We start from the raw sequence: 9519 nt of genomic DNA, 5'->3' as shown, positions 1-9519 counted from the left end.
TAATATGGAAGGTGTCTTCTTGTCTTATTAAGTTATAGGTGTCATGATTAGGTAGTTGGTCCCGTAATGTAGAGGCAACATCATTGAAGAGGGGGCACTCGTAAATCACATGATCGGGAGTGCCCTCCGGTTCACCACATTCACACGCAGGTGTGGCCCTTTTCCCAAACCGGCATAGGTATGCCGGGTAGGGTCCATGTCCAGTGAGAAAATGGATTAGCCCCCTGGTAGGTTCAAAGTGTTTCATTTTTAGCCGCTCCCTAATGCTTGGTACCAACTCATGTGTCCTCCTCCCTGTTTCATCCGCATCCCAAAGTTCTTGCCATAATTGTACTCCTCTTTGCCGAATTTCTCCCTTGTCCCTTGCCCTAACACCTAAGATCTCCTCTATTTTTGTTATATTTTCCTTTTTGATCCAAAACCATGCAGCTTGTTCCCTAATTTTAATGTCCAGGGGGCAAAGCCCCATTAGGACTAGTAGTGCTCCCCCTGGTGTTGTTCTATAAGCACCTACCGATCTCAGAATCATGCTCCTTTGAACCCTTCTCACTGTCATGGCGGGCACCACCCTCGTGAGCCTGTGTGCCCAGATCCCCGAACCGTAACCCACTATCGATGTTAATATACTGTTATGGTAGAGTTTTATCAGATGTGATGGAAGGTGAAATCTTCTGTGTCCTATTGATATGAGGTTATTCAGCGTTTGTAGTGCTTTCTGGGTTACGGTTTCAATGTGCTTTCCAAAGTTCCACTTCTCATCAATGATGATGCCCAGATATCGTGCGTCACGTCTCCGAAGAACCGGCGAGCGGTTGATTCGTACAGTTGGGTTGCGGATTAGTTGTCCCTTCAATAGTAAGTAGGTGGACTTACTTGGTGACACCGTCATTTTGGTGTTTTGGCACCATAGTTGTAGCTTGTTTAAAGCACTCTCTATTTTAGGTTCGATGTCTTCGCGGCTACGGCCGCCGACCAGCAGGAGGAGGTCATCCGCATAGGCTATCACCTCTAGCACTTCTTCACTTTGTTGTAGTGCGTCTAATAAGGGCTCCATGTGGATGTCCCAGAATAGGGGCCCTAACACGGAGCCCTGAGGACATCCTTTAGTTATAACTTTTCCAATTCTCTTGCTAGAGGATGATAGCCAGACCTCCCGTTCCTCACAATAGCTCCTCAGACAACCATATAGCGGCCCTGGACACTCCTTCTCCCGCAGGCAGGAGAAGAGCGAAGGCCACCACAAGTTGTCGAAGGCGCCACTGATGTCAACCATAATGCCCACCACATACTTGTGTGGGGTAGAGCCACAGACCTCAGCAGCCAGGGCGATCGCATCAGATGTTGATCGCCCAGGCCTGAAGCCGAATTGTCTGTCGCTCACCCCACGCAGCATTCTATGTGCAGCCAGTCTGTCAGCAAGTAGCTTTTCTAATATTTTCCCTAGTATATTGATTAGACAGATTGGTCTATAAGATTTTACGTTTGTAGGATCTTTATCTGGTCCTTTCCGAATAATGACCACGTTTGCTGACTTCCACACCCTTGGAATTTTTTGCTGTATTAGACACTCATTATATAAGTGAGTGAGTGGTGCAGTTAGCTGGGGAGCTAGGAACTGCACCACCTCAGCTACAATGCCATCTGGCCCGGGAGCTTTGCCTCTTTTAAGTGATTTTATGTGGGCAGCCACCTCTTCCTCCGAGAAAGGGTAGACTGCCGTGTTGTTAATGTATTCATTTAGATTGTCTCGTCTTAGTTGTTGTTGCTGTACAGATTCTCCATCCGCGCTATCGTCAGGCAGCAGAGACCGGAGGAGGACCTCAGCAGTTTCCTGCCAAGATTCCGTCATCCTGTCCCCGTGCCTGACTGTTGTTAATTCCAGTGGAGAGCGGATCTTTTCTCGTACTAATTTATACGGTGTACCCCAGGGGTCCAATGCCAATTGGCTCTGGACAAAATTTTCCCAGCTTTGTATCCTAACAGCCTGGAGTTCTTTCTGAAAACGAAGTTTAGCTTCCCGATACTGCATCAGCCATCTCTGCCGTTCTGGCCAGACGACACTGCGCTGGTAATACCTTCTCAGCCTTCTAACAGACCGGCGCATATTCTCTAATTCGGGCGACCATGGTGATGGAGAGGCTGCAATGGCCTTCCTCCTGGTTGGTACGGCAGCTTTCACCGCGCTGGTTATAGCGTTAGTCAGTTCTTCTGCTCGGTCATTTACGTCAATGTCAAGGTCTACTTCACCCTCCGGCAAGGCAGGAATGACGCACTCCCTGGCTAGTCGTTCCCAATCAGCCCTTCTGTAATTAAACTGCGTCTCCCACCCCGTGGCCCAGCACGATCCCCTTCCACCTACGATGAACGTAATTAAATTATGATCGCTTGTAGTGGCGTTTTCTTCCACTTTCCACTCTTGTATCATATTAATTGCATTGGGGGTGGCTAAGGTTATATCAATATTCGTCCCCGGTCCTCCTCCCGCCGCATAGGTTGGAGGATTACCAGGTTGATTGGCTATTACTAGCTGTGATGCCATAATAAAGTCCTCTACTTTCTCTCCATTGGTGTCCCTTATGCCGCTGTGCCACAGGGGGGATTTTGCATTTATGTCAGCCGTAATTATCATCCTTCGTCCCCGCAACGCCGTGGTTACTGTTGTCAGATGGTCGAGATGCGTTTCAATGTTATCTCCGTACTGAAAGTACATGTTGATCAATACGATCGATTCACGGGGAGATAGCAGCTCCACGACGTTGCAGTGACTATTGGTGTACTGTGATAAGGTGATCACTTTCAGGGCTTTGTTTGTAATAACTATTGTCGCTTTTGGATTGTCTCCTTGGCTGATTACCTGCCACGTGGCGGCTGTAAATGTAATCTTTCCGTCCAGGGAGTACGGCTCCTGTAGACAGAGCACATCTAGCCTCCTCTCCTCCACTTCCCTTCGCAGCTCCTGCATTACAAGTCGACTGTTGTGTGTGTTAAGTTGGCCAATAGTGATTTTCGTCATCTATGGAAAATATGTATGTATGTGATCGTCCGGCCAAGTCTTATTCCAGTCATACGTGATTCGTCCATTAGCCAAAACTGACTGTTCGTAAATGTCGTTTAAGTCAAATTTTTCTCCACGTCTCTCGAAAACTTTCTTGAGTAAGTCTCGCAGGGCTCCGAAGTCAGTGGGGAGATTCACTGACTTAAGCTGTATTCTATCTACAGCCTCCATTACCGAGAAGGTGACTCTTCTTCCATATTCGTGCCCTACACGGACCACATGTCGTAAGGCAGTGGTCAAGGTGGCCGGCTGCTCCAATCTCGCCAATTGCATGGTGAACTCTAAGTTAGGATAGATCCGAACCGGATCTATTGGTGGTAGTCTAACCACTGGGGTTTCTAGAGAGCTTGTTATTGTGCTCTCTTGCACAGGCTTTTCTATTTCCTGATTACTGTCGTTTGCTGAGACCTCAGGCCCAGGATGCCTTTGCCGGTGCAGATGTTTAATCGGCTTCACTTCCCTGCTAAGAGAGGAGGGAGTAGCCATGGGAATAGTTTCTGTCTGAAAACATTTATCTATTTTTGGTGGATCTGTTTGGATGTTTTTATCAACTGTTTCAGGTGGATCTGTTTGTATGCTTTTATCGACTGTTTCAGGTATTGGGTCCCTTAAGAAAGATTTTATAAATTCTTTGAATCTACTTGCCCTAATGGCATCCCTCCTCCTTTTGCTAGGGGATTTCCTCTTTGGCATCCTGTTCTGTTTATCGTACTCAGCCATAATCTGTTCTAGATATAAGTCTTTGCTCTAACATGCGATATGTAGGGCAATTTCGTCCTGAGGCTCCGCAGCTTTTCTTCCCTCGTCTTTTGCAAGGAATGCATACGCTTGCAGCTTTGCATTCTTTACGTGTGTGACCATCTTCACCGCACCTGGAGCAGGCCGACCCCCCGGTACAATGCCTTAGAATATGGTCCAGGTCTCCACAATTGTGGCAACGAGGTACCACTAGGTAGTCCCTAATATTGATGGCATGGAAGCCAATGTATAGTCTGCCCATTGTCATAATTTGCTTCCACATTGGTGCTGTTACCTCTGCGACGTGATGGACAACATCACGGTCACGAGGTCCCGTTTTAAATCTTAACTTGAAAGAGTCCTTAAATTCGTTTTCAGCCATTTGATCAAAATTCTGGTCTTTTATGCTTTTGTACAATTCTTCGTTCGTCATTGTTGAAGGTACATCGTATAATATGACTAGTGGGTTTCTTTTTCTCGGTGGTTCACACTTGACCACCGAGTTCAGTTTGGGATTCTTTAACAGTTTCTCCTTATCTTCCTCTGTAGCTACCTCCACTATTACTGAATTCCTACTGGGTTTTACCTTATTTATTCTGATTTTGTCTTTCGCCGGGTCAATACTTTTAGTCAACAGTTCTTGTATCTTTTTAACACTAGTGTCCTGTCCCGGTAGAGTTCTTAGAAAGACCGCCGTGTCTGACCGCTTGGTCACCTTGGCGATCGTTTCTTTCGTGGTTGGCTTTGGCGGCGCTTGCGCGACCACCCCAGCCCAGGTTTTTGTTGGTTGCTTTCTCAAACGGTCGTTTTCTTTTTCCAATTCTTCTACGCGGCCTTCCAGCTTGGCGTGGGCTATGGCCCAAGCAGCCAGCTCATTCTTAATAATGGACAATGCCGCCTGACTTATCTTGCCATTTTTGATATTCTGCTCCAAGAGCAGCGTGATACGTGCATGTCTTTGCGTCACTGTTTCGTCTTCTGCTAGTCCCGTCTCATCTTGAGGAGAGGGATCAAGCATCACAGATGCTCGCTTGAGCGCACTTGATTCACTCGTCTCAGGTGTAGCCATCTTGATTAACGAGTGAAAATAAGGTGGGAGCCCGTCTCTTGCCCCGGACCGGCTCCTCTGGCATGGGGGGGGACTGTTGCAGCTCGCCCACCGACCTCGCCCCTAGGTCAAGGGCACTCCAGAGCTGCAGGGTTCAACGCGCCGTTGCCAGCGCACTGGTCCCCGTCGAAGGCCTCGTCGTCGACGATTTCACTCGACGCTCCTCGGCAAGTGCACCCCGCACTCCGGAGAGGCGGATGCACCCCTCGCCCTTCGCCGCCTACTAGCCCGAGTTTCCACCTGAAGGCCAAGGACCCACTCCTACTCAGGTGGTGGGTCGGTCCCCCAGTCGTTCGGCGGTCTGGGCCCATCTAACCTGGCCCAGGCGATGTCACCACCACCTGGGTTTGGCAGAACACGCCCCGGTTACCCAGGGGCGCGGCGAAGCACCCTTGCCGACTCGCGCCGCGATCCCACGCCGACAAACGAGGTCGCCGGCATGCAGAGCACCTGCTGGTCTGTGCCCTGCGAACAGAAAGGGACTGGTGTTTGGTTCCTCGACACAGCTCCCCCTGTGCCACGCACCCTTCGCTTTCGGATCGGGTTGGGTCGCAGCTCTCCCTTTTGACGCAAGGCAGAATGCCGAGCTTGACGTCTGGCACCACGGGAAGGCGGAAAGAGCCACTTGGGAAGGAGAGGCTGTAAGAGACGCTTCACTTCCCCGAGTGAGGACTGCCGCGGCACGCCCGACTGGAAAGCGATACGCCCCAGTGCGAGCCTCCGTGCCTTACGGCGCGCCGGCAACGGGCGGGCCCGCGCTGAAACGCGCCGTCAAGCGACTGACCTCACGCCAGACTCGGGACTCTGTTTGCATGTATTAGCTCTAGAATTACCACAGTTATCCAAGTAACGTGGGTACGATCTAAGGAACCATAACTGATTTAATGAGCCATTCGCGGTTTCACCTTAATGCGGCTTGTACTGAGACATGCATGGCTTAATCTTTGAGACAAGCATATGACTACTGGCAGGATCAACCACGGAGCTGCGTCAACTAGAGCTGAGCAGCCGGCCGCCCGGGAGTGTGTCCCGGGGGCCCGCGCGAACACGCAAGCGTCCGCTCAATCATTCTGCAAACAGGAGGAGGCTGAGCTCCCCTGCACAATACACCTCGAAACCCTCTCAGGTCCCGGCGGCGCGCAGCGCCGTCCCAAGTACTTGGTCGGGTTCGAGAGAGGCGCAATCGCCCGGAGTTAGGCGAGTAGACGCTTTCGGTGCGACCACCCGTGCTCCCAACTGAGCTTGCCGCTGCCGACAGAGGCCCGGGAGCGTGCTGTCGTGGCATTGCCGGCGGGAGACAACACGCGCCACCTACGGTGACCGGCAGCTCCAACGCCAGCGCCACAGAAGGACAAAAGCCCCACTTGGGTGCCGAAGCGAACTCTCCCAGCACAGCGCACGCGCCAACACATCCGCACAGCTGCGATACAAACCACCAGCGAGAACCGCTGGGGCGACCGAGCAGCAGACGGCGTCGCGGCGCCGAGCGCCGGGCGGCAGCGCATCCTCAACGCACACAGTCCTCAATCGGACCAGCACACTGAAGATGTCCACCGCGCTTCGCACCGGGCCCGCGAGGACCTACTTTGGCCGCACGGCGCCGCGCGCAGGGTGCGCCGGCGCGCAGCTGCGACGCCTGCCGCGTCCGTCGGCCGGCGCGCCTGCCACTGGCCGCCCCCACCAGCCGGCTGTAGCGCGTGCGCCCACGCACCGCGCGGCCAGCACGCCGGGAGGCGCCCCCTCACCGGCCGGGGACGGTCCCACCCAGCCACCGCCGCGTATCGCTTCACACCCAGATGCCGTTCAGTTTCGTCGGCATGGTGGGTATCGCTGGAACAACCGGTTAGTACCTCAACCTATCGTCGCCATCACCGATTCACCCCTAGCGAGAACAACCGCACCACAACAGGTTACCATTTGTTCATTTGCGTAACTTCACCAGAAAACGCAGGCGTCCATCGCCATTTGCAACTTCCACGATTATTGCATGCCTGTGTCAGGTGTCACGCCACACTACGTCTGCCCACATACACGCAACAAAATGTGCACGCCTAGACAATACGTGGAAGGTGGCCCCCGTACGTATGCGATGTCCATTGCTCGAACGACTGTCAACCGGCCTCTGTAGCATGTCGCAGATATGGAACGCGGTGCACCATGCCATCACGGTGTGTGAGGAGAGACGACTAGGTCCGAATACATCAACAGACAGCTCATGCTGATCGCCATCCACGGCGTCCGTTCCTCCCACACGTCTCTATGGCGTACCACACTGCAATCCAGCTCTCATAGGGAGACGACACGTAGCTGCGTGCACAATATTTGCACTGTATGGTCCGCCGTTTTTGGGCGCAGTCGTTGTACGGTCACACATGTGCCACGATGTATCATTCAGTACATAAGGACGAATGTGCAGTACAGATTGTGGTTTACGCGTACGACATTAGCGGACAGTTGACACAGGCCGCACCACAACGTAGCCTGAGTACGTCGCATGCGGAGGGCATTGAACATGCAAAGTTCTCACCAACCAGCTTGCGAAGGCAGGGGGCAAGGTGGGGACGTGGGGAGGGGCGGCATGTACGTCCTGCTGCCATCCACATTACAGTGTACAGCAGGAGCATGTGGAAAGTGAGCAAGACTTGCAAGGTGTTTAACATGAAGCGATACACAGGGGAGCGGGGAGTGCGAGTAGCGAACTATATTGCGAGGGTTGCGGGTGGGCAACACTACACTAATTGAACGAGTCGTATAACAATTACAGAGCAGGTTTAGGCGACAACGTGGGTTACGTTAGGCGACAACGTGGGTTAGGTTAAGGCACGACGTGGGTTAGGTTAAGGCACGACATGGGTTAGGTTAAGGCACAACATGGGTTAGGTTAAGGCACAACATGGGTTAGGTTAAGGCACAACATGGGTTAGGTTAAGGCACAACATGGGTTAGGTTAAGGCACAACATGGGTTAGGTTAAGGCACAACATGGGTTAGGTTAAGGCACAACATGGGTTAGGTTAAGGCACAACATGGGTTAGGTTAAGGCACAACATGGGTTAGGTTAAGGCACAACATGGGTTAGGTTAAGGCACAACATGGGTTAGGTTAAGGCACAACATGGGTTAGGTTAAGGCACAACATGGGTTAGGTTAAGGCACAACATGGGTTAGGTTAAGGCACAACATGGGTTAGGTTAAGGCACAACATGGGTTAGGTTAAGGCACAACATGGGTTAGGTTAAGGCACAACATGGGTTAGGTTAAGGCACAACATGGGTTAGGTTAAGGCACAACATGGGTTAGGTTAAGGCACAACATGGGTTAGGTTAAGGCACAACATGGGTTAGGTTAAGGCACAACATGGGTTAGGTTAAGGCACAACATGGGTTAGGTTAAGGCACAACATGGGTTAGGTTAAGGCACAACATGGGTTAGGTTAAGGCACAACATGGGTTAGGTTAAGGCACAACATGGGTTAGGTTAAGGCACAACATGGGTTAGGTTAAGGCACAACATGGGTTAGGTTAAGGCACAACATGGGTTAGGTTAAGGCACAACATGGGTTAGGTTAAGGCACAACATGGGTTAGGTTAAGGCACAACATGGGTTAGGTTAAGGCACAACATGGGTTAGGTTAAGGCACAACATGGGTTAGGTTAAGGCACAACATGGGTTAGGTTAAGGCACAACATGGGTTAGGTTAAGGCACAACATGGGTTAGGTTAAGGCACAACATGGGTTAGGTTAAGGCACAACATGGGTTAGGTTAAGGCACAACATAGGTTAGGTTAAGGCACAACATAGGTTAGGTTAAGGCACAACATAGGTTAGGTTAAGGCACAACATAGGTTAGGTTAAGGCACAACATAGGTTAGGTTAAGGCACAACATAGGTTAGGTTAAGGCACAACATAGGTTAGGTTAAGGCACAACATAGGTTAGGTTAAGGCACAACATAGGTTAGGTTAAGGTACAACATAGGTTAGGTTAAGGTACAACATAGGTTAGGTTAAGGTACAACATAGGTTAGGTTAAGGTACAACATAGGTTAGGTTAAGGTACAACATAGGTTAGGTTAGGTTAGGTTACACGTTGTTGTAAGGAAAGGTGTAGGGGGGGGCGGGGGCGGCAGGTTCGTTGATAGTGATTATAGTAAGTGAATGCTTGTGACATGATCAGATTTGTCACGTCAGGATGCACCTTTGGCTTATTAGAGGCGGCGCTCCAATTCTATGCTTGTGTCAGACCTGTGTCTTTGACTCATGTCATTGTTTGTGCGCTGTGACAGGAGGTACTATTGTGATGTTGGGTGCACCGTTGTATAGGACATGTGTGGGTGTTGGTGCCTGATCTGCGCAATGGTGGATGTCGAAAGGGTGGGATATTGTATTTTCCGCATGGACCTCCTGGTCTGGTTGTGATAGTGTGGATTGTGTAATGTGGCGGAGAGGATGCACTGGATGTTGTTCCATGCTGGTGCTTACATATTGTATGTGCGCCCGTTAGAAGCAGAGAGTGGTGCGTGATCAGAGTGGCTGGCTGACGTGTGGTTCCCATTGTGGGCAGACTCTTTCAGCATGTATACGGACAGTTGTATATATATTCTGTAGTTTGATGGCTCTGC

This window comes from Schistocerca piceifrons, unplaced genomic scaffold, assembly GCF_021461385.2.
Source record: "Schistocerca piceifrons isolate TAMUIC-IGC-003096 unplaced genomic scaffold, iqSchPice1.1 HiC_scaffold_1302, whole genome shotgun sequence".
Lineage (NCBI taxonomy): Eukaryota > Metazoa > Arthropoda > Insecta > Orthoptera > Acrididae > Schistocerca > Schistocerca piceifrons.
The sequence above is the reverse complement of the archived record's forward strand: the minus strand, read 5'-3'. Positions refer to the sequence as shown.